Below are 23,722 nucleotides of genomic sequence, written 5' to 3'. Positions count from 1 at the left end.
CTCAGTCGGTTGAGCGTCCGACTTCAGCTCAGGTCACCATCTCACGGTTCGTGAGTTCAAGCCCCGCGTCAGGCTCTGGGCTGATGGCTCAGAGCCTGGAGCCTGCTTCCGATTCTGTGTCTCCCTCTCTCTCTGCCCCTCCCCCGTTCATGCTCTGTCTCTGTCTGTCTCAAAAATAAATAAACATTAAAAAAAATTAAAAAAAAAAAGAATTGTGGAAAAAGAATAATAGTTCCCCCAGCAAGTCCTTTCCACTTGCCACACATTATCTAAAGCAATGTTTCCAAACTGTAAGTCATGACTTGATATTCTCGGGAAATCTCTTTAGAAAATTGAACCCAGGACGAAGTACAGACTAGAATAGGATCTATCAAAGTACATCACTTGGTATGCCTGGGTGGCTCAGTCAGTGAAGCGTCTGACTCTTGATTTCTGCTTCGGTCATGATCTCACGGTTTGCGATATCGAGCCCCCAGTTGGGTTCTGCATTGATATCTCAGAGCCTGCCTGGGATTCTCTCTCTCTCCCTCTCCCTCTGGCCCTTCCACGCTTGTGCCTTCTCTCTCAAAATAAATAAACATTAAACACGCACACACACACACACACACACACCAAATTCATCACTTAAGAGTGGAGGTAAGTATTGTTGTCACAAACCGTTGTTTCATTTTTATAGACACACAAACACATGCAGATACATACGTGTCTATCAGCGCTGAGTATTTGTCTACTGGGTTACTAAAAAAATACCTTTCTGCCTGAGGTCCTCTTCAAAAAGGCATGAAGGCCCGTGACCTGAGGACGAAGTGTGCAGAAAGCAACACTGATGGGAAGAGAAGCTCTTTGTGCACACACATAAGGGGATACAGCTGAGAAGCAGCCCGGCAGGGGTGGTCACTGCCACCGGTGAGGTGATCGGAAGCCACGGGGTAGGCTCTAGGCAGCTGCAAAAGCAGCTGGCCCACTTTTGTCACACTCCAGGCCACACCTGGCTGCCTCAGGTAAGGACAGGGCAGGAGTCCCACCCAGGATGGGCTCAGGCCCACCCCACCCAGCTCCCATCCCTCGGCCCAGGATGCCCCCCTGCTGTTCAGCCTCACCAGAATCAGGAGGACATTAGGGGGCCTCACTCCCCTGTGCCTCTCAACAGTAGACAATGTATCTCCTGGACACTGGCCAGGGCCTGCTACTCTTCCGAAGGTCACGGTGGCTACACGAGGTAGAGGAGAAGCATGCCCGGTGTTGAAATTGGGTTTCCAGTGTCCTCCTGTCTGAGAGCAGCGGGCCGTGGGCAGCAAGGGTGTTCAGCAATGCTGTGGATCACGCCCCGTCACACGAACTGCAAGGGAGCTTCTCTAAAGGGAACCGGGAATGTTACAAACATTTCTTGAAGCAAATGGTCCACTGGCAAGGGCTCGACACATAATCCGGGAATTTAAGAACTGCCCTTCCAATTCAGAGTACAAACCTGGGTGAAGCCCTTCCAGGTCCCCTAGTCCAAGGGTCGCAAACACTGTCTGTAGAGAGCCAGAGAGTCAGTGTATCAGCTTTGCAGACCACACAGTCCCTGTCACAACTCAGCTCTGCTGTGGTGCGGCAGGAGCCCCACAGACAGGAGGAAATGAGAGGGTGTGGCTGTACCCATAAAGCCACATCCACAGGGACAGGTAGGGGCCACGTGATCTGCTAGCCACAGTTGGCTGACCCCGCTCTAGTCCAATCTCCCCTTTTTATGATTTGGAAACTGCTATCCGGAAGAGGGAAGCACGGTCAAGTGTCCTGGGGAATCACTGCTGGCCAGATAAGGACTCCTGCTGCCTGGAGACAGCCTACCCAGTTCTCTATCAAATAACGTCCTGCTACTGAGAGAGACATAGACTTCCTAGCTCTCTCTTGCCCAAGAGGAAATTCAGTTTAAAGGTTAAATCGTTGGGACCAGAAGTCAGGCAGATCTAAGTTCCAATTCAGGCATTGCCCTGAATTGCCTAAGTTCTCTAAGCATTGGTCCTTTTCACTGGAAAATAAACGATAAAATTGCATTAGGCTAAAACTGTCCTGAAGTATATACAGGTAAAGACGAACAAGGTGAACATTTGGGGCAAATGTGGGCAGGGTAAGCATGTTGAGGTGAGGGTGAACAAGGCAAAGCTACGTCGCACACGAGGCAAAGGTAACAAGGAGGGGTATGTGAAGGGCCTAGATGTAATGAGCGCTCAGTAAATTCCAGCTGTCTTTTCCCACCCCTCAGACCTGAACTCTCACACCTCCTGTCAAGCTCCACCCTACTCTTACTTGAAAGGATGGAAGATAACATAGGTGGACTTTGAAAACCATAAAATACTGAGATGGCATCACACCCTCCTAGACCTCATCCACTCCTTTTTGTCCATTGAGATGTCTCCTTCCATGAATATGGTATACTCGTCCCCACCTATGCATTTGTCGCACATTTATGGAGCGTCTTTGGGCCAAAAACTACTAAGCAGAGTGTCATACATGTGATCTACTCATACGGTTCCACTCACTTGCAAAGGCATCATCTATTCTCTTTATATACTCAAACCCTATTTCTGCTTCCTGACTTGGGTATTACTTTCCCCAGGATGCCACCATTCTCCTACTGTCTTCTGATCCTCAGCAGTATTCTTACCTCTGATCATTCCTGTATCTCAGGGGCTGAAACTCTTATCCTCTCATCCCAGGAAGTTTCTGGCCTAGCTTAGGCCATTGAGAGGCACTGGAACATGAAACGTGGAAGACGGAAGAGAAAGAGTAAAGTAATATTCTTCTCTAATAGCAGTGGGTATGTGTATAGTTAGACAGCAGACACAGGGTTCATGGTGTCTAGGCAAGCTCCCAGAAATCGCCTACTTCAATTCAGCAAGCAGCTGACTTCCAAGTGGTGACTTCCTACAATTCCGAGCACTTCTTAATTTTCTTAAATCTTGGAGCACTGCTCCTAACCCTTGTAACCTCAATTTTATAAGCATATAAGTCCTTATATTACATCTTTTACTACTAAAATACGGAGTAGTTTTAGACCAAACCCTGACTGATATGGTCATTGGAGCGCTGACATGAGTTTCCACCACGAAAACTAAATATGGCATTATCTTAACAGTTTTGTGGCAGGCATGAGGAAACCAGGATCGGAGTCTGGGAAGAAGGCACCCTACGTCATGTGGTGGTAAAACACTCGGTAAAACTTCCCCTTGCGATAATTTGGAAACCATTTGCCTCCCAAGCAGGGGACTCTAAGGGAAATCATTGGAAAGAACCAGTATGATAGTATGCATTGGCCACTACTGGCTTTTTGGGGCAAGGTTTATAAGTAACAGAAGAGATCAAAAGAGACCTGGCCAATGAGTAAGCAGAATAAAGAGAAATACAGTCTAGAAATTTGGGTGTTGAAGGGTTGGAAAATCCAACTATTTCTAAAGTCAAAAGTTCAATAGATTTCTCAGCTGAATAAAATAACTCGGCCCTCCATCGATGATCAAGTTAACATTATTTTTCTAAAAATTTTCTTGAATAATATGAAAATGGCCACCATTAAGCTGACAAGGAAAAAGCAATGACAGTCCGGCAGAAAAAATAATTATTAAGAAAAATAATAATGGGGGGGCACCTGGGTGGTTCTGTCAGTCAAGTGTCAGACTTCAGTTCAGGTCATGATCTCACTGTCAATGAGTTCAAACCCCGCATCAGGCTCTGTGCTGACGTCTCAGAGCCTGGAGCCTGTTTCAGATTCTGTGTCTCCCTGTCTCTCTCCCCCTCCCCTGCTCATACTCTATTTATCTCTCTCTCTCTCTCTCTCAAAAATAAATAAACATTAAAAATTATTTGAAAAGGGGCGCCTGGGTGGCGCAGTCGGTTAAGCGTCCGACTTCAGCCAGGTCACGATCTCGCGGTCCGTGGGTTCGAGCCCCGCGTCAGGCTCTGGGCTGATGGCTCAGAGCCTGGAGCCTGTTTCCGATTCTGTGTCTCCCTCTCTCTCTGCCCCTCCCCCGTTCATGCTCTGTCTCTCTCTGTCCCAAAAAATAAATAAAAAAAAACGTTGAAAAAAAATTTTAAAAAAATAAATAAATAAAAATTATTTGAAAAAAAGGAAAATAATCATGGGAGTTATGTTTAGGAAAAATGCTTTGAGTATTACTTACAGTTACTAACACAGAACTATACAGAAACAACGGACGTGGGGGGTCTTCCAGAAGGCAGAATCATTGTTGTGATGGTTTTAAAATATGTCTCTAGAGTTTCTTCTAACAAACAGAACCAGGTAAAGGGACAATGTATGACTTTTGAAATTAAGATTTTTAAAAAGGCATTGTGGCTTCCTCCTTTCCCTCTTAGATAGTTCACTCGGGGAAGCTAACTGCCACGCCACGAGAACACCTAAGTAGTCCTACAGACAGGTCCACTGGTGAGCAACTGAGATTTCTTGCCAACAGCCAGAGAGGAACTGAGGCCTCCAGCCCACCGTTGTGTGGGTTAGCAGCTCCTCCGACACCAGTCAAGCCTTCGGATGACAACAGCCCCAGCCAACATAGTGACTGAAACCTCAGGAGAAACTGAGACAGAACCACTCAGGTAAGACACTTTCAGACTCCTGACCCTCAGAAACTGTAAGATAAATAAACATTTATTGCTTTTGGCTGCTAAGTTTTAAGATATTTTGCTATGCCACAATAGATAGCTAGTACAATGGCTGAATCCAGAGGTGGGAGGGGAGGGGCTCTTCACAGTGTCTGCCCAGCAGGAGCTTGAAACTACCATATGCCTTCCGCTTTTCAATTTGTGTCCAGTTCTAGATGAACCTGGAAAATATGGACTTGTAATGTGGCTATCCTGTTCTTTCACCATTTATATTCAGTTTATGAGGATGTGGGAAGACACATTTTAGTTCTTAGGGCGTTACACCATAAGCAACCACATGTAGACTGGTGGGACGAATTGCACATCATTTGAGTGTGACCATTAAACCGGATGCAGAGACTAGATGGGATTAAGGGATGTGTTTCTCTTGGGGAGGGATGAATGTAGGAGAAAGATAAAAACAGGTACTCGATGCGGTGCCTGGGTGGCTCAGTCGGTTGAACGTCCTACTTCCGCTTAGGTGATGATCTCACGGTTCATGGGTTTGAGCCCTGCATCGGCCTCTGTGCTGACAGCTCAGAGCCTGGAGCCTGCTTCGATTTCTGCATCGCCCTCTCTCTGTCTCTGTCTTTGTCTCTCTCTCAAAAATAAACATTAAAAAAATTTAAAACAAAACCAAAAACAGTTATTTGATGACCAGAAGGATAGACCTTGGCAAAGACAATACTATTCCCAAATAGTATTGTCCACATCCCATTTTTCTTCTCCTCCTGGACACACAGCTAGGTTCTATTTCCCAGTCTCTCTGTGGTTGGCGAGGCTGTGTGAGCTCTGTAAGGGAATGTGGGCAAAAGTGTCCACGGCACTTCCAGGCCCGGCCCCTAAAAAGTCTTCTGAGCCCTTCTTCGTGCCCTCTATTCCCTCACTGGCTGCCCATAGGCAGTGTATCCAGTGGGGGGCTCAGGGGCTCAGAGAATTGCTGCTTCTAAGGTTTATTTATTTTGGGGACAGAGAGAGACAGAGCATGAACGGGGGAGGGGCAGAGAGAGAGGGAGACACAGAATCGGAAGCAGGCTCCAGGCTCCGAGCCATCAGCCCAGAGCCCGACGCGGGGCTCGAACTCACAAACCGAGAGATCGTGACCTGAGCTGAAGTCGGACGCTTAACCGACTGAGCCACCCAGGCGCCCCGAGAATTGCTGCTTCTAGAGGGAAGCAACCTAGGTCCCTGCAAACATCATGCACGTGATGCACACACACACATTCACACACACGCTGGCCCACCGAGCAAGACAGAAATACGTTTTTATTTGAAGACATTTGTTATAGCAGTTACCTGCCACAACTAAAACAATTTAACTCCTCTGCTCTGCGCTGCAATTTTACTGAGAGCTGGTGCCACACTATCTCACAATTATATGCAGGCAACCCGTGAGTTATAGCAATCCACATTTACAATCCTCTGACAACCGCCTCATGACATTAGTTATGGTATTTCAAAACCAGAAGAATACAAAACCATATCTCCCCGGAGGGCTTTTGCCTTGGCCTGGCACCACAAGCCTCCTTTAGTGGTTAAGAGCGTAGACGCTGGAACTCAAGTTACTCAATTTGGTTCTCGTATCGGCCATGTAAGAAATGTGTTTTTATCAACAGTTTGCTATGCCTGAGAAAGTCAAGGCCCTAGGAGGCTTGGAGCCTTGCCCAAAGTCATACATCTGATAACTTTAGAGCTAGTGTTCGTGTCGAGCTCTTCTGACTTCAAGCCCCACGGTGTCTTCCTCATATCACGACGCAAGGGGGAAAGTCCATCTGTGGCCTTGAGGTTGTCTCTCTCTCTGCGTGACTTATTGCCAAATGACTTCAAACATGTGAAAATAACAGAGAGGACAAGTACACATAATGCTTCTTCCCGGTTCTGACAAAACCCTTCCCAGACAAAGATGATTCCATTCCCAGTTGGGAATATTTTCCTGAAGCAGGAATGTACATTCCCCATTGAGGACAGAGGCCCATACCCCATCCTATGTGTAGAGTCCACAGGGCTCTTCCCTTCTCTGTTGGGCCAAAGAGAGGTAGCCCTACGACATTCCCCTGGGAAGAAGACAAACTTGAAACTTCGGTAGTCTGGACCCCAACTGCTTTGAGAGGTTAGTATACCCCTAACCTCCAGCCACTAAGCAAATGAGCCAACTGTTAAAATTGTCTTTCCCCAGTTCCTGATCCGACAGGACATAGCTGTTCTTTGGTGACACTAGAAATACCACAATAGGTGGAACAGGGTTCTTGGGGAAACCCAACTACACAAGGCACGAGCCATGGTGTTCATCACAGTTCATCGCGGTTCTCAGTGGCCGTAACACAGCATCCCTCAGCTGGGTACAAGGAAGACCACGTATGTGCCTTCTGAAGCAGACGGATGCTCGGAGCTGGATAAACCAACGAAGAGGTGTTTTTACACACGCCAGCAGCTTGGGGTTGGAGCTCAGAGGCCGGGCAACCAATGAGCTCTTGCCTCCATGATGCAATGCTTCCAACATGGAATCTGAGTGGGTGAAGGACTTATCACTCAATCACCAAAGTTTACAGGGATGAAATCTGTGTAATCCAGGGCTTTCTCCCATAAGGAGAGGCTCTGGGAAGCTCTGGTCGAACTCCGTCGCTGTCTTCCTCTCCTACAATTCACTTCTGAGGGTTTCTTGGGCTTTTGTGCCCTCTAATATCATTCGCGTAAAAAGCCCTTCAGTTAAGAGACTTTCCGAAGCAGTAAATATTTTCGGGAGATTGATGCTGCACACTTTTCAGAGTCCTGCTGTTATTTTTATCACTTCCATTTTATCCATGGAAACCGAGAGCCGGCAGCAGAAAAACTTCCCAATTGCGCGGATTCTCGGGGGGAGGACTGCTGGCCCCTGGATACGGATTTTAAAAGCAAAAAGGACAGAAAGGAGCCACAAATCCAAGCGTGGCTCTGGCAGCCTTTTCTGGGCTGTCAGTCCAACCACTCCCACCTGCACGCATCCTCTCTCTCCTTGTGCTGGCCGGGGGCCTGTGTGCGGGGCAGCGCGGTGGGAGACTGGGCCAGCTGAGCTGGTCTCTGATCCCAGAGGCCATGTGACCTTGAGCGAGTCCATATGCCAGTGTGAGCTTCAGGTCCGACACTGTAAAGTGAGCCGACCAATGTCTCCCTAGCAGAGTGGTTGTCAGGCTTAGAGGAGGGTATGTGCGAGTCCCTGGCAGGAAGCTGGTGCTCAGGGAAACCTGAGCCGGGAGACTGGCCTCAAACGGTGTCCGTTCCAGGCAATGCGGTCCAGGAAGATGGGGGGGGGTGCCCAGGGGGGTGGTTCAGCTCAAGCGGTCAGCGACATGGCTTCAGGGAGCATCTGCAGAAGGCTGGGACGAGCCAATCTGCTGGTGCTGACCAGGGTCAGGTGCCCGAGGTAGCCTCACGCCAGAGCGAAGACCACTTTTCCAGGAACGTTGCCCATGTGAACTTCCACAGCGTCCCCAAAACAGAGGAGCCTCGCCAGCATGGCAGTCACACTTCCCACAAAGGTTGCGCGGGGAACACACTGGTCTTCACCCAGGAATGTGCCAACAGGCACTTCACTCAGCCAGATTGCCTTGGGCGCCTGAGACATCTTCCTGGCACGTGTAGGGGCCGCTGTGCTTTGAGAAAAGTAGGAAAGGAGTAAAGGGAGAAAATGCTCCTGATCCCTTATGACCAAAAATCACACTTCTTCGGTTGAGTGTGGTTTTAGATCCGGCTACTCAAAAACATCAGGCAGAGGGGGGCCGGACGTCTGTCTTCCCTACCGTTTGAGGACAAAGGAGGCAACGGCCTCAAGAGAAGCCGTGTGTAAGCCGCACAAGCGCCAGTCAAGGCCTCTGGGAGAGGGAGGGACCAGTGGCAGGAGGGTACGTGTCCAGAGGAGGGGGAAGGGGACCCGAGATCAAAGACTGGCGTTCTCCGCCCTCCCCCATCCCTCTCCCTCTGCCCTCTCTCCACATCCCCTCCCCAGCCACCAAGACGGCTGCCCTGCCAGCCCCGTACCAGTTCGTGCAAAGGGAACAAAACACGCCACAATCACAGAACCACCTCCGAAACAGAAAACGCTGCCAGCTTTTTTGCCCAGGGTGAAGCAGGACTTGGGTAGAGAGCTCAGCCCCGGCCACCATCAGTGAGCTTGCAAATACTGCAGTACCACACCTCGGGGAACACAAACCGTTGAGGATGGAGTCCTGGCATGTCACGCTTGGCATCAGAAGCTCATCTGAAATTTCCAAGATGTTCTCTTTAATACAGTCATCTGGATGATACGGAGGAGCTTCGATAACTTCCCCGAGTGATAAAATTAGTCATGCTATGCTGCAAAGCTGTTTCCAATTTACGACGCTGCTTACACTCAAGTTCTCCCAGCATTTGGCACATGCATATTTTAGTGCCTTCTGCCTTTAACAATGTTTCTCTTAGAGGCTTACTACTTGGGAGACTGAATTTCTTGCTCAGAAGAGACACAAAGACACAGGATCGGGAGCTCTCCTCCATCACAAAAGCCACAGTTGACTCCCTGCCATTCTGAGCATGCGGGCTCCCCAGTGGCCACCATTTGAGCAACGGAATTTTTTTTTCTTTCACAAATGGGGATCCTGATACTTGGAGAGGACTTTCTCACGGCTGCACAAACGCTAAGTGAGGGAACCTGGATTTCGGTCTAACCTGCCTGGATGCACACCGGGAGTGTTTTTCTCCTAGGCGGTCGCAAAATTAGGGGCAGGGCCGTCGTTGGGTACCTGACATTGTGTCAATCAGCCTCCGTGTACAGCTAGAGTCCCATTTCCAGGTGAGGTCAGTCCTGAGGACACTAAGCCACTGAGTCCCTATCGCTTTGCAGTGATGATGGGCAAACCACAAATTGCAAATTGGCTGCCCCTCCATGCTTCAGCACTGTTGCTAGGTAGGTGGTGGCCAGGCACCAAAAACAGAGCCAGCTAGGTGAGTCAGCGGGCGGCTGATACATCCTCTCCCCTCTGCTTCAGCATTAGGCAAGGAGCCCTTTAGATGGTCCGAAATGCCTGTCCTCTTCCTTTTCCTTCCAAACCTCCTCCTTGCCATCTTTTGGTTGACTCTTCTTGGGGTCTTCGGATTCATCCACTGTAAGACCTCCTCCGGATGTCTCCCGCAGTGTTCAATGTGGCCAGGCTCTTAACTGAGTCTTAAACCCAGTTCTGAATTCCGTAACTCAAAGACGGGCGGATAACCTGAGAAAAGCCTTCCTCGGCCCTTCGTGGCAGAGGTAAGTGCCCACGTTCTTCCCCTCCACTTGGATGGACTGAGGAGGGACAGGGAAACAGCTCACCGCACCTAGAGACAGAACATAAGAGGACTCCCACAGGTCAGACCCCAGCCGCAGGGCAGATTTCTTCTGGGGGCGTGTGGCCCCCACCCTGTCTGGACCCTGACTGAGCAGCGATCCCCTGAACAATTTCCAGGAACGATCCCTGTGGATTCCGGAGAAAGGTCATAGAGTCTCAAACAACAAAACTTTACCCCCCTGCTAAGTATCAATCGTGTACTAAATGTTGCACGGGATGTACACTGACCCTCAGCTGGCCCGTTATCTGAATTTCAGATGTCACCCCCTGAGACTGCTAATCACACATGGTAGGGTGCTCTGCAGGCCCTCGACAGGTGGGCTTCCGAGGGGTCTGGAAGAGGCGTCACTGCAGATCTTAGTGAACAGCGTGTCTCCTCTGACATCGGGCTGCAATCCTGCTCCTCTCTCCAGGCCAGGGTGGATAGTGTTCTAGAAGTGGGCATTAGTCTCTGTTACAGAAACAGTATACAGAAGGAGATCGCTCCCAGGGTAGGAGGTTGCTCACTCTGCACCATAAAAGAAACGTCTTTCCCTTCCCATCGATGACAGCACCCATCTTGCCCTCTCTTCTACTCAGTGAATTAGGTTCTGTTTTCAAAGGAGTTTTATTGCTGATGGTCAGGTCAGTCCAGCAGGTACTTGTGGTGTCAAAGAGTCTAGGGCAGGATTTTTTTTTTCCTATGGAGGGGCTGCAACAATTTATTCCTGCTCAGATTCCTACTAAACCAGAGAAAAATCACTGCTGCCTTCAAGGTATCAGATTGTAAACGGCACTCTTGTAAAGGTATTTTTGCTGTATTTTATACAGTTCTGCATACAAGAATTCTTTTTAAAAAAATTTTTTAACGTTTATTTATTGTTGAGAGACAGACACAGAGCGTGAGCAGTGGAGGGGCAGAGAGAGAGGGAGATGCAGAATCCAAAGCAGGCTCCAGGCTCTGAGCTATCAGCACAGAGCCCGACGCGGGGCTCGAACTCATGAACCACGAGATCATGACCTGAGCTAAAGTCGGTCGCTTAACCAACTGAGCCACCCAGGTGCCCCGGGAATTCTAATTTAATAGCCCTCTTGACTCCCCAGCAACAGAGGTGGCACACGACTCTGGGGACAATGCAGGGCTCCAGGGACAATGCAAATTGAAGGCAAAGTTCAAAGAATATCTAAAGATCCCACCACTTCATGAGCGAGTCCTTTCTAAAGACTTTTTCTTAAGTAAGATTTCTCTAGCACTTTCCAAATCTCTTGATTGCGTCCCAAAGATGAACTCAGCCCTTTCTTATTAAGGGAGGGAAGAGAAGAGGGAGGGAGACTGAATGATATTCTCCCTTTTTCAGCAGCATGAGTATGAACCACTCCTGGACATCATCAACTCCTCACTGTGACTTAGGGACTTAGTGGCTTCTTGAATGGCTATTTTAAAGACAGGTAAGAAAAGACCAGGATGGGGGTTGCATGACTATTCCAAGATCAGAAAGAAAGACAATTGGGGGCGCCTGGGTGGCGCAGTTGGTTAAGCGTCCGACTTCAGCCAGGTCACGATCTCGTGGTCCGTGAGTTCGAGCCCCGCGTCGGGCTCTGGGCTGATGGCTTAGAGCCTGGAGCCTGTTTCTGATTCTGTGTCTCCCTGTCTCTCTGCCCCTCCCCCGTTCATGCTCTGTCTCTCTCTGTCCCAAAAATAAATAAATGTTGAAAAAAAAATTTTTAAAAAAAAAGAAAGAAAGACAATTGGTGAATTCAGAAATAGGTCCCGGAGTCCTAGTTCAGGACAAGGCACCTGTCTTTCCATCCCAGATGGATTTACTTGAGCTGAGTTTGCCAAACACCCCCAGGAATAGGCAGAGACCACAGGCAGTACTCAGGGCTGAGGCCCTTCACAAGGGAGCTCCAAAGAGGATCTCTAGGTCTCTGACGTCATAGGGAGCACCGAGTTCTTGATCGCTGAGCCATCACTCCCTATACCGCTGCCACCTTATAAGAGTTTAAGAGCCGTTCTGGGGGCTCTTTACCCCAATTCTCAGCTCTTATCCCCTCAGTTCCTCCTCTTTGTGCTCCCAAGGCTCCTACTGAGGCAACATTAGTATAGACGTTGCCCTCCAAGCAGCTTCGGGGTTATCTTTTCCAAGGAAGTGGTGGTTCAAGTGTGCTTGGAGTCTGACCTTACGGCTTGAAGGCAAAACCACAATAAAGGAAGTGAAGAAAGGGGCGCTGGCTTCCGCTCTCAGCTGTAATTACACTGGAAACAATAGAGAGTTTTTATAATGAACTGGGTCATTTCTTGGCCTGGTGACACTGAGGTCTGGCAAGAAACCTGTCGGTCAGGAAAAGCAACTATGCTACTTACAGCTTATTGGATCTAACCCTCTTGTCCTCAGATCCCAGCTCTCTCACCTGAACCGAGCACCCTGCTTGAAATGTTTTGTGGTGAATCCACTTACCAGGTCTAAGGGTCATCTAGGCAGAGGGGCCCCTAAGTAATGTATTTCTGTAACAAACATTGACTTAGCACTTACTAACTTCCACATCTCATCTAAGCACTTTACATGCACAAGTTCCTTAAGCCTCAAAAGAGTCCTACTGGGGGAGGAGGCTGGGAGATGGCAAGGTAGGAGGACCCCAAGCTTACCTCATCCCATGGATACAACTAGATAACACCCACATAAGCATAAATAACCCGAAAAGCGACCTGAAAACGGGCAGAACAAACTCCACAACCAAAGATAGGGAAGAGGCCACGTCGAAGAAGGTAGGAAGGGCAAAGATGCAGTTTGGAAGTGAAACAGACCGTGGCCATCCATGGCAGGAGGGAGCAGGGGTCACGGAGAAGGGCAAGAAACAGGCTATCACACTGGGGAGCCCACACGGGTTAGATGAATCCCCATAACGTTTGGCTTTGAAAGCGAGAGGGGCCGACTCTCGTGAGTTCTTACAACCATCTGGACTTAAAGCCTGGAATTTTAAGAATCAGCACGCTTGGCTCTGGAAGAGCCGGTTAGGAAGCTGAGTCCCCGCCCTTAAAGAGACAGCAGACAAACAGCCAGTGAGATACAGCCTGGAAGCAGCAGTTTGACAAACGCCAGGGACAGATGGGAGGGAGAGTTCTTTACTTATCTCAGAGCACGGCCTGGGAAGTCTGGGATCATGGGGAGACCCCTTCGGGAACAAAGTAGCTGGCGTATACCATTTTCCTCCCCCATCCCTCAGTATAAACAAATGGCCACCTGCAGGAACCACTGTGCCAACACTCACTAAATAACTTGCTTACAGCAAGCCCCACTTCCTGCACTTCCAAGGATCCACCCTTTCCAGTCAAGGCTTACTTTAGTCCCTGTGCTACAGGGCCCCTCCCCCAGAAGACCAGCCCTGCATCTCCCGACCCACACCTTTTGTGCGGCCTCAGTTTGGGCAGCAGTGGTGGCAGGTCTCATTTCACAAGCAGACTAGTGCACACCTTGTGAAAAAGGAACCAAACACTGCCAACAATGGGCAAGAAGAGCCTTGGCCGACAACTGGACTAAAGGAAAAAGAGGCCAGGACTCAGCAGGAGATGCTCCCTGATGTGCCAGGTCCTGGGGAACAGGGGACATTGCAGTGCAGGACACTACAGGACCTCTTTCTTGTTCATAATAAGGCCATTACCTTCAAGGCCAAGAGACATAGTTGACTTTCCTAACATGCAGAGACAGACACAGAGAGTTAGACAAATTGAGGAGACAGAGGAATGTGTCCCAAACGAAAGACTAGGACCAAACCAGAGAGAAATGGATATAAGTAATTTGCCTGATAGAGAACTTATTATTTTTTTAAGTAGATTCAACGACAGAGTCCGATTCAGGGCCTGAACTCACCACCCTGAGATCAAGACCTGAGCTGAGATCAAGAGTCAGATGCTTAACCAACTGAGTCACCAAGGTGCCCTGCCTGATAGAGAATTTAAAGAAATGATTATAAAGGTATTTCTTGAACTTAAGAAAAGAGTGGAGGACATCAGTGAGACCCTTAACAAAGAGATAAAAAAGAGCCAATCGTCAAAAGCAGTTCTTGAGGTAGCTCAAGAAGCAAGAAAAATCTCAAATAAACAGCCTAATCTTACACCTAAAGAAGCTAAAAAAGAAAAAAAAAAAAAAGAACAGATCAGTGAAACCAGGAGCTAGTTCTCTGAAAAGATCAACAAAATTGGTAAACCTCTAGCCATATTCATAAAAAGAGAGAGACAGAGAGAGGACCCAAATAAAATCACAAATGAAAAAGGAGAAGTACCAACACCATAGAAATACAAACAGTTGTAAGAGAATATAACGAAAAAGTATATGCCAACAAAGTGGACAACCTAGAAGAAATGGGTAAATGCCTAGAAATATATAACCTACCAAAATTGAAGCACAAAGAATAGAAAATTTGAACAGACGTGTTGCCAGCAAATAAACTGAATGAGTTATGAAAAAACTCCCAACAACCAAAAGGCCAGGACCAGATGGCTTCACAGGCAAATTCTACCAAACGTTTTTTTAAAGTTTTTATTTATTTATTTTGAGAGAGACGGAGACACTGTGAGTGGGGGAGGCTCAGAGAGAGAGGGAGACAGAGAATCCCAAGCTGACAGTGTGGAGCCTGACACAGGACTTGAACTCACAAAACTATAATCATGACCTGAGCAGAAACCAAGGTTCAGGTGCTCAACTGAGCCACCTAGGCACCCCCCACCAAACATTTAAAGAAGAGTTAATACTTATTCTTCTCAAACCATTACAAAAAATAGAAGAGGAAAGAAAACTTCCAAATTCATTCTATGAGGTCACTATCACCTTGATACCAAAACCAGATAACGACACCTCAAAAAAGGAGAACTACAGGCCAATAGCTCCGATGAACATAGATGAAAAATTCCTCAACAAAATATTAGCAAACCAAATCCAATAATACATTAAAAAAATCATTCACCATGATCAAATGGGTTTATTCCTGGGATGCAAGGGTGGTTCAATATTTGCAAATCAATCAACATGATATACCACATCAATAAGAGAAAAGATAAAAACCATATGACCATTTCAATAGATGCAGAAAAAGTATTCAACAAAGTATAACATCCGTTCATGATAAAAACCCTCAACAAAGTAAGTCTAGAGGGCACATACTTCAACATAATTAAGGCCTTATATGAAAAACCCACAGTTAACATCATCCTCAATGGGGAAAACTGAGTGTTTTTTCTCTAAAGTCAGTAACAAGACACGGACGTCCACTCTCACCACTTTTATTCAACATAGTACTAAAGTCTTAGCCACAGCAAGCACAAAACACAAAGAAATGAAAGGCATCCAAATTGGTAAGGAAGAGGTTAAACGTCCACTATTTTCAGATGGCATGATACTATATATAGAAAACCTTAAAGACTCCACACACACACACACACACACACACACACTACTAGAATTGATTAATGAATTCAGTAAAGTCACAGAAAATCACTGTACAGAAATCTGTTGCATTCCTACATAATAATGAAGCAGCAGAAAGAGAAATTAAGAAAACAATCCCATTTACAATTGTACCAAAAACACAAAATACCTAGGAATAAACTTAACCAAGGTGGAGAAAGACCTGTATTCTGAAAACTATAAAACATTGATGAAAGAAATTGAAGATGACCCAAAGAAGTGGAAAGACATTCCATGTTCATGGATTGGAAGAATAAATATTATTAAATGTCTACATTACCCAAAGCAATCTACAGATTTAATGCAATCCCTATCAAAATACCAACAGCATTTTTTCACAGAACTATAACGAACAATCCTAAAATTTCTGTGGAACCACAAAAGACCTTGAATAGCCAAAGCAATCTTGAAAAAGCAAAGCAAAGCTGGATGCATCACGATTCTAGACTTCAAGTTATATTACAAAGCTGTAGTAATCAAAAGATTTTGGTACTGGCACAAAAATAGACACACAGATCAATAGAACAGAATAGAAAGCCCAAAAAGAAACCCACAACTAAATGGTCAATTAATCTTCAACAAAGCAGGAAAGCATATCCAATGGGAAAAAAACAGTCCCTTCAACAAACGGTGTTGGGAAAACTGGACAGCAACATGCAAATGATCAAACTGGACTCCTTTCTTATATCACATACAAAAATGAATCCAAAATGGGCTAAAGACCTAAATGTGAGACCTGAAACCATAAAAAGCCTAGAAGAATGCACAGGCAGTAATTTCTCTGACATTGGCTGCAGCAACATTTTTCTAGATATGTCTCCTAAGGCAAGGGAAATAAAAACAAAGATAAACTATGGGCACTATATAAAAATAAAAGGCTTTGGCACAGCAAAGGAAACAATCAATAAAACCACAAGGCAACCTACTGAGTGGGAGAAGATATTTGCTAATGACATATCTGATAAAGGGTTAGTATCCAAACTATATAGAACTGATACAACTCAATACCCAAAACACCAATAGTCCAATTTTAAAATGGTAGAAGGAGCGCCTGGGTGGCTCAGTTGGTTGAGTGTCCAACTCTTGATTTCGGCTTAGGTCATGATCCCAAGGTCATGTGATTGAGCTCCACATAAGGCTCCGCACTGAACATGGAGCCTGCATAAGACTCTCTCTCTCTCTCTCTCTCTCTCTCTCCCTCCCTACCCCTCTCCCCACTAATTTAAACAGAAAATCTAAAATAAATAAATATATATATGTAAAATGGGCAGAAGACATGAACAGACAATTCTCCAAAGAAGACACACAGATGGCCAACAGACACATGAAAAGATGCTCAACATTACTCGTCACCAAGGAAATACAAATCAAAACTACAATGACACATCACCTCCCACCTGTCAGAATGGCTTGAATAAAAAACACAAGAAGCAACGGGTGTTGGTGAGGATGTGGAGAAAAAGGAACCCTCTTGCCCTGTTGATGGGAACGCAAACTGGTGCAGCCACTGTGGAAAGCAGTGCGGAGGTTCCTCAAAAAGTCAAAAATAGAGGCGCTTGGGTGGCTCAGTCGGTTGGGCGTCCGACTTCAGCTCAGGTCATGATCTCACGGTCCGTGAGTTTGAGCCCCGCATCGGGCTCTGTGCTGACAGCTCAGAGCCTGGAGCCTGTTTCGGATTCTGTGTCTCCCTCTCTCTCTGACCCTCCCCCGTTCATGCTCTGTCTCTCTCTGTCTCAAAAATAAATAAATACATGTTTAAAAAAATTTTTTTTTAAAGTTAAAAATAGAATTAGCTTGGGGCCCCCCCGAGTGGCTCAGTCGGTTAAGCGTCCAACTCCTGATTCCGGCTCAGGTCATGATCTCATGGTTTGTGAGTTTGAGCCCTGCATCAGGCTCTGCACTGAGGGTGGGGAGCCTGTTTGGGGTTCTGTCTCCCTCTCTCTCTGTCCCTCCCCAGCTCCCTCCCTCTCTCTCTCTCTCTCTCTCAAAAATAAATAAAAATAAACTTTAAAATAAATAAATAAATAAATAAATAAATAAATAAATAGAACTACCTTATGATCCAGTCATTTCACTACCGGGTATCTGCTTCAAAAATACAAAAACATTAATTCAAAAGGATACATTCATCCCTATGTTTATTGCAACATTATTTACAATGGCCAAATCATGGAAGTAGCCCAAGTGTCCTTCGATAGATGAATGAATAAAGAAGAAATGGTATATATATATATATATATATATACACATATATATACATATATATATATACACATATATATACATATATATATATACACATATATATACATATATATATACATATATATATACATATATATATATGGTATATGGAATATTACTCAGCCACAAAAAAGAATGAAATCTTGCCATTTGCAAGGACATGGATGGAGCTAGAGAGTACAGTGCTAAGCGAAATAATTCAGTCTGAGAAAGACAAATATCAACTGATTTCACTCATATGTGAAATGTAAGAAACAAAACCAATGAGCACAGGAAAAAGAGGGAGAAAAAAGAACGACAAACCAAGAAACAGACTCTTAACTCTAGAGAACAAACGTGGCTACCAGAGTGGAAGTGGGGGAGGCATAGCTGAAATAGCGATGGGAATTGAAGAGTACACTTAACATGATGAGTTCTGAGTAATGTATAGAATTCTTGAACCACTATATTGTATAACTGAAACCAACATGACACTGTATGTTAACTATACTGGCACGAAAACAAACCCTTAATTTTAAAAAAGAATCCTACTGCATAGATCCCACTGTTGTCTCCATTTAAAAAATAATGGAGGGGAGGGTAGGTGATGGGCATTGAAGACGGCATCTTTTGGGATGAGCACTGGGTGTTGTATGGAAACCAATTTGACAATAAATTTCATATATTAATAAAATAAAATAAAAATAAATAAATAAATAAATAAATAAAAAATAATGGATCCCGTCCCACTGCTCCTTTTCAATATTGTACTGGAAGTCCTAGCTAATGCAATAAGAGAAGAAACAGAAATAAAAGGTGTAAGATTAAGAAGGAAGAAATAAAACTATGTTCACAGATGGTGTGATTGTCTATATAGAAGTCTGAAAGAATCAAAAAAGGACTCCTGGAACTAATAAGCAGTTACAGCAAGGTTACGAGATACAAGGTTAACATACAAAAGTCAATTGTCATCGTATATACCGAAAATGAACAAGTCGAAATTGCCATTTGCGTTGACACCGCCTAAAACGAAATACGGTAAAACCTTGGATTGCGAGTAACTCATTCTGCAAGTGTTCCGCAAGATGAACAAACATTTCTAGTCAATTTTAACTTGATAAATGAGCGATGTCTTATAATACAAGTAGTACGTGACACTGAATGTCACATGATCACCACTGAGTCAATGGTTCTTCTCTCACGCGCGTGTGCACACGGAATTGTGGGTGATCATCTCCCATGCTCAGATGCTTGGTCTCGGGCCACTGTATTCGGCAGAAATCAGTGATTTTTTCAGAACATCGGAAGGTGCCCACGACTGGCACTTGTGTATTTTTTGTCACTTCAAAGCCCCCGTGGACAGTCCTTTGCTTTTCCGTGCAAGGGTGAGCTTAGGGATGCTTTGTGTCCTTTTAGGTCAGGCTGCCTGCAGATACAGACCCTTTCCTCTGCTGCCTTATTGCCAATTACATTAAATACAGTATATGACAAGAGTTTATTAATACTTTCTGTAACAGTGATTCCGTTAGTGATAGTGAAAGTCGCCTTACACAATAACCTTCCTCTCTCTTGTCCCCCTCACACAGCCACAAAGGTTCTCAGAGGTAAGTGCAGGTTAATTTATTTTTCTTTATATTTTGTATTTTCTTTATTCTTTTGTATTATATTACAGCATTGTAATCATTTTTCTAGGAACGTTTTGGGGTTATGGAACGAATCATCTGAGTTTCCATTATTTCTTATGGGGAAATTCGCTTTGATACACAAATGTTTTGGATTACGAGCATGTTTCCGGCATGAATTATGCTCGTCAACCAAGGTTTTACTATACTTTAGGTATAAAGCTAACAAAATATGCCTAAGGTCTGTATGAGGAAAATTATAAAACATGATGTAAAATCGAGGCACAGAGAGGTTAAGTAACCTGTATGCCTAAGTTTGTACAGCTTGTACAGGGGAGGGTGGGCTCTGAAATGAGGGAGCCTGGCTCTGATGTCCGTGTTATAACCCCAGTGCTATGCTATCTTGCTGCTGAGTTTTAAGGACATCTGGGCCTGAGGTACCAAGGATTTACACGTATGCACTGCCCTCTACTGAATCTAAGCCACTGAATAGGAGACCTGGGAGAGACATTGGGGTGTGTTGAGCTCTGCACTCAACTTAATAGACGAGAATGCTCAGGCCCCAGGGAGGAACTTCTTAAGGTTACTAACTAAGCCTCAGATCTAATCTTGAACCTAGAAAGAGCATATGTGTTTGCAGAATGACTGCCGTGTTCACTCAGCCCTTACACTCATTGGTGAGGGTGGGCTTGCCCATTCTGTACAGACCCTTGAAATCTCAATGGCTTGGCACAATAACGGTCTACTTCTTGATCTACTATACTCTGAGGTGGGCTGGACGTGGGGCAGAGCTCCTCCATGCAGAGGCACAGGCTGCTCTCAGGGGCACACGTCCCCCTAACATCTCAAGGCAGGACCCCGTTGTTTCAGAGGAAGGGGAAGAGCCTGGAGATAGTGTTCATCCTTTCTGCCCGCCTCTAATTGGCCAGAACCCAGTCAACATGGCTCCCACTTAGCTGCAAGGGAGGCTGGGAAATGTAGGCTAGGAAGAGTGAAGGGAAACAAGATTTGACAGACACATAACACAGTCTCTAACATTTACCTTTACATATATCACCTCATTAAACTTTCCCAGCAGCACTACAAGAGGAGCATTATTATCCCCACTGAAGGAGATTAAGTAAATTGCACCAGATTCACCCTGTTAGTGGATGGCCGGGTCAAGATTAAAACTGAAGTCTTTCAGGGGCACCAGGGTGGCTCGGTCAATTGAGTGTCCGACTTCTGCTCAGGACACGAGCTCACAGTTCGGGGGTTCGAGCCCTGCGTCGGACTCTGTGCTGACTGCTCAGAGCCTGGAGCCTGCTTCGGATTCTGTGTCTCCCTCTCTCTTTGCCCCTCTCCTGCTCACGCTCTCGCTCTCTCTCAAAAATAAATAAAATAAGTTTTAAAAATTAAAAAAAACAAACAAACCCTGAAGTCTTCCTGACTCCAAAACTCTCTGATTTCTGTACTACACCAAACTAGCTCTACAAGATTGTCTTGAGTCCCACCTCCAAGCTCTTTCACGACTCTACACTGCAGTGTGAGAATATAGAGAGGTGGAAAGATATCTTCTCCCCAGCTTTGTAGCCAAGGATGTAGCTCTTCTCCCAAATGCTGTAGGTGAGAGTATAAATTAGCACAACCTTTTTGGAGAGCACCTGGGTAACACTTATCCAAGTGATAAATATGTGTATTTTTGACCCAGTAATTATACTGGAAGTCCAGGAATTTCTCTCCTACAGATAAAGTTACAACAGTGTGCAACGATATGCTTGCCTAAAAATCTTTATTGCAGCCTTGTCTTTAATAGCAAAAGAATTGGGGGAAAAGAAAACAAAAGTCTAAAAGGAAGGGACGGCTAAAATAAATACTGGAACATCCATTTGGCAAAATACCCTGCATCCATTAAAAAACAACGTGAGTTATCTCTACACGCCGACAGGAAGAATGGCTGACTTCTATGGACAAGTGGGAACAAAACAATAATATGTATGAGCTAATCTCATTTGCGAAAGAAAACATGGGTATGCATATTATATATAATGTATATGTTATAATATATGTCATGTGCAAGGTACTGAAAGTATTCCCAACAAAGTATTATAAGTGGGCAAATTCAGAAGAACCTTTTATGTGATAACATTTGACTACTAATTTTTATAATAACTATAAATTATGTATATAAATAAAAGAATTACATTTTGAAAAAAATGCTGCTACAGTTCTGTACTTGAATGCGATGTTCCGATTAAACCTGAACTCTGATAATGTCCTACAGTTCCGAGGTGAAAAATATATTATATTTGAATTCACTCTGTTGATTGCTAAATGCAACAGTCCCTCTCTTGGTCAGCCTGGGATTGCCACAAAGGACAGGCTTCGATGGATTAGCACAGCCTCATATCAGCCGCGTAAGAGCTCACTTTACGGTCCCCCAGGTTAGCCACACCTAGCTCACGCTTGCTCCGTGGGCTTTTTAAGGGGAATTCCATCTCTTTCCACTCTGCTTGGCTCCTACATGCTCGCGGTCAGCCATAGGGTTGGCAGTGAGATATTTGTGGGAGCCAGCCCACACCACAACACCAACAATAACTGATTACACACAGAAGTGACGGCAAACCGCTAAACCCTAACTGAAAGAGTCCCCCGCTCTCATCAGGGTCCCAGAAATGCGCTATTTGAGCCCCACAACACAAGTAAACAATGTTTTATGGAGTCTAAAATACATTTTCAAATACAGGGAAGAGAGCCCCAGAATACAAACAAAATGCAAATGTTTGTTACAAGCTGGGGCGCCTGGGTGGCTCAGTCGGTTAAGCGTCCAACTCTTGGTTTTTGGCTCAGGTCATGATCTCATGGTTCGTGAGTTCACGGAGCCTGCTTGGGATTCTCTCCCTCCTTCTCACCCTCTGCCCCTCCCGCACTCGTTCTCTTTCTCAAAATAAATAAATGTTTTTTTTTTTTTAAAGCTCATTAAAGCATAAATACGCCATTATAACTGTCACTGAAAGATATTGTGGAACATAGGTACGGATTCCTTTTTTGGGCATCTATGAAAGGGATTTTCTTTTCTCATCTTTCAATTTATCTGCTAAAAAACTGAGAGAAGGGGCGCCTGGGTGGCTCAGTTGGTTAAGCATCCGACTTCAGCTCAGGTCACGATCTCGTGATCTCGCGGTCCCGTGAGTTCAAGCCCCGCGTCAGGCTCTGGGCTGATGGCTCAGAGCCTGGAGCCTGCTTCCGATTCTGTGTCTCCCTCTCTCTCTGCTCCTCCCCCGTTCATGCTCTGTCTCTCTCTCTGTCTCAAAAATAAATAAACGTTAAAAAAATTTTTTTTTTAAAAACTGACAGAAAATCCATATATAAATTAACAGAATATGAAAGAAAAGCGACAAATGGAAGCAGAGACACTGATAGAAATTGTTCTGATATCAAGAAGCGTATTGTAACCAAAGAAATTCAGACCACGCCAAAAGCAATAATTCATTAAATAAGAAATCGATTTCTAGTCGAAGTAATGGATTATGATGACTAGGCTCTTGTACTGGCTGGTAATCCAACTAGTGAAGAGAAGTGAATCATAGAATTCATTGAGAACACCAATTTTTTTTACTGATTTGGCCCCCCAAAAATGGCATCAACATAAATAACATAAAATTCCTAAGAAACCAGTACCACTGGAAGATTATCCCTGGCAAATTAATGAGTTCTTTCAAAGTAAAGAATACTCAACATCAGTCACTTGCACAAGAAAACTTGAACTGACCAGTGACAGAGAAAGAATTTATTCTGTGAATAAATATTAAAGGGAAGAGGTGAAAAGCTAATTTCTATTGATTGATACTCCCACTCTGTGTTTCTTACAAACTATAAGAAAATTCAGTAATAATATAAAATGATTAACTCAATATCTTTCGGCATACACTTAACCACAACCAGTTAGAAGATATATTAAAGAGTAATTTACAACAGAGAAAAGAAAACAGCTACTTAGACATAAAGCCAACGAGAATTCAGCGAAAATCTATATAAAAAAATTAAAATGTTACTGTAGGACACATTAAAAATATTCTGAGCGAATAAAATGATTCATTACACTCCTGGATCGGGAAATAACACAGTGTCATTTCTCCCTTACTTACTGTATCAAGGGCCTATAAAGAAGCAATCCAAATAAAATACCAATAAAAGTGTTGTACTAGATAATGAGATCCTAAAGATTATATGTAGAAATAAGCAAACAAAGTGGTCAGGACATTTCTGAAAAAGAAAAGTAATAACGAGGCAGCACAGGCAAATACGGACATATTCTCATTAATGGCTGAAATCGTGTGATAACGATGAAAACCAGACAGGCGGATACACGAGACAGAGCTAAAAGTCCACAAATAAACCCGAGCACAAACGAAAATTTAGTGTATGGAAAGGACAGCACATGAAATCAGTACAGAAAATATGGTGTCGGAACAGTTGGATAACC

Source organism: Lynx rufus, unplaced genomic scaffold (assembly GCF_022079265.1).
Source record: "Lynx rufus isolate CCGP_SWC_20201006 ecotype Redwood Valley unplaced genomic scaffold, mLynRuf1.p SCAF_25, whole genome shotgun sequence".
NCBI classification, from domain to species: domain Eukaryota; kingdom Metazoa; phylum Chordata; class Mammalia; order Carnivora; family Felidae; genus Lynx; species Lynx rufus.
This window is presented reverse-complemented; position numbering follows the sequence as displayed.